This window comes from Macrobrachium rosenbergii, chromosome 28 (genome assembly GCF_040412425.1).
Source record: "Macrobrachium rosenbergii isolate ZJJX-2024 chromosome 28, ASM4041242v1, whole genome shotgun sequence".
In the NCBI taxonomy this organism is placed as follows: domain Eukaryota; kingdom Metazoa; phylum Arthropoda; class Malacostraca; order Decapoda; family Palaemonidae; genus Macrobrachium; species Macrobrachium rosenbergii.
In genome coordinates this window covers 2,220,001-2,222,500 of record NC_089768.1, presented here as the reverse complement: position 1 = coordinate 2,222,500, position 2,500 = coordinate 2,220,001, and the positions used below count along the sequence as shown (strand labels likewise).

The 2,500-nt window shown below is 34.7% G+C and overlaps 1 protein-coding gene across 2 annotated transcripts in view; it reads left to right on the top strand.

Annotated features, from left to right (window-relative positions):
* The window catches only part of LOC136853976 (lactadherin-like), a 908,376-nt gene that overhangs the window by 770,483 nt on the left and 135,393 nt on the right, over positions 1-2,500 (top strand). The gene's annotated exons all lie outside the window — the stretch shown is intronic.

Below are 2,500 nucleotides of genomic sequence, written 5' to 3'. Positions count from 1 at the left end.
GGATAACAATTGCTTGTTTACTAAAGCAAACAATTGTCAAAGGTGATAGCTACCTTAACTTGCATAGCTTTTTTTAATGTTTTGTGTATTTTATTGATTCCAGTTGTGTTTTACCTTGAAAAATTTAATTATTTTCATTATTTCTATTGAAACGACAAGCTTTGTCAAGGAAAGGAATACATGAACTTAGGGCCGAGATAGTGTCATGGTTAGACCTTGGAATATAATTCGCTCTTCCAAATACTATTCGCCTAAAGTTTTGATTTTCAGGATAAATATAGAATTGCATTATGTGCCGAGCATTTATGCTAACTAATAAGTTCATTTATCTGCAGAGAGAGTAGCCTAAACCATACGAAATCTGGAGCAGTCCTCAAGAAGACTCAAGTGTCAAGTGGAATTCATTTTTATTTTTTTAAATGCTTATGATCTTCACTTGAGGAATAATTGTTTACCGTAACATAAGCTAGAGTCGTGCTGAAAAGTTATGCCGAAACGCTATACGTTTTTCGAGGATAATTTATTCGAAAAGTTTGCTTGTTGTGTAACAAGCATAGTTTAACTTAGATTATTCAATGTAGAATTCGAACCTCAGATACTTCTTAATTTATTTATTTATTTATTTATTTATTTATTTATTTATTATCTCTTCAGAGTTTATAAAAGAAAGGTATGATCAAGTAATCAAAACAAACACATGGCTCGTTAAACACATTCCTTTCCTTTGATAGTATTATTCAAGTTTCCAGTTAATTTCAGTGTTTAATTTCTTGAATTACTCCAATGAAGCAGTTACCATCATTCAGAATCTTGCTTTTGTTTCCTGCTGTCCGTGAACACGCAACTCGCAGAGAGAGAGAGAGAGAGAGAGAGAGAGAGAGAGAGAGAGAGAGAGAGAGAGAGAGAGAGAGAGAGAGAGAGAGAGAGAGAGATCCTATATCATTACGGAGAAATTTTCTTGGTTGACTAATTTCAAGTGTTTTCAAGGAACAGTAAAAATGTTGCTCTTGGCAATGCTTCAGTACATCATTGAACAGCCCGCTGAACATTGAGCACAAGCACCGTGGCTGCTACAGAGATGCACAGATTTCCAAGGGTCATCCTAAATTCAGAGTTCCGACAATGTAGAATAGGACCCTGCGCAAGGCTGAGGTCCGAATTCTATATTTCATCGGATAATTGTGCCATGTATTTGCTGGGACCATGTGCCTGCTGGCATATCAGGAAGTCTTTCGGGGGGTATACGACAACAGCAATGAAAATTAAGTGGATTTGTTTTTCTTATCCTTAGGAAGGCAGAAGACACGATCAAAAAACAAATTTCTTTGTCTAGTTTTCACGGCAGATTTTTAAGAAATATATATCTATGCGGTGGCTGCAGCTAACATCCATTTGTCAGAATTTCGGCACCCGTTCTACATATACTATAGGCATTTCATTTACTTTTAGTGAAATGAATAAGTCAGCTGCCAGTTTGCAAGCGAAAAATCTAATGTTGATTTGTAACAGCCATACCAATGTCATATGGCTTTGTACTTTTTACATTATTTTTACTTATTTGTGCAAGTTGAAATTCATAGCAATTTTAGGATAAAATATCCTGGAAAGGTCTTCATTTGATATTGTTGGCTGTTCTTTCTCAAGTAATTAATAACTGTGTGAGCATGTGTTTATGATAAGATATATTCGTCCAAGCTTGGTAAAAGAGAGAATCATTTATCAGCAGCATGTAGATAATGAAGGCAGGTGTTAGCACTGGACTAGAATTACTTTATATTGGAGATACTGGATCATCTCTAAGTAAAACAAGAATTACCTATAAAAGGGATAGATAATTCCTGTTTTACTTAGAGACGATTCACTATAAAGTAAATCTTGTTAACATTAGCATTTGCTAATAGTGAACGTGTCACTTGTCGACAGAGCGACAAATGAAAAAAAAAAAAAAAGCCTTACGATAAGCCGTAATCTCTGTCACGTTCTTCTAAAAAATTTGCCACAAGAATGAAATAGAATGAATATGTTTGTTTCCACCGTGATGAAAGGTCAGTTATCATACTATTTGAACGCTTCTTATAACCTTCAGAAAGACAGAATAGAATGAGAAACTGGAGACGAATTTAACAAAAACAAAAAATGCCACACTAGTCGTAAGAAGTATACTCAAGCCACTTCTAAGAAATTCACCTTTCAAATACCGATTAATTTCCACCACGCTCACGAAGTACTCGCTTTTTGGTTAACTCTTATTTAGAATAAAATGGCCTCAATCGTCGTCAGTCAATAAAGCCATTTCTTTTAAAGTAGACCGACCAGATAACATTTTATGAGATTAAAATTAAGCAGTCAACCGATCCTTGAATATGTCTTAAGTGACCAAAAAACCATGCTCAGATTATCTGGACGAAAGAACGCTCCAAACAGGAAAGTTGGAAAAAAGATATATTATCTAGATGCTGTCTGAAAGAAATCAAGATCTTATGGAAATAGTTTAAAATTG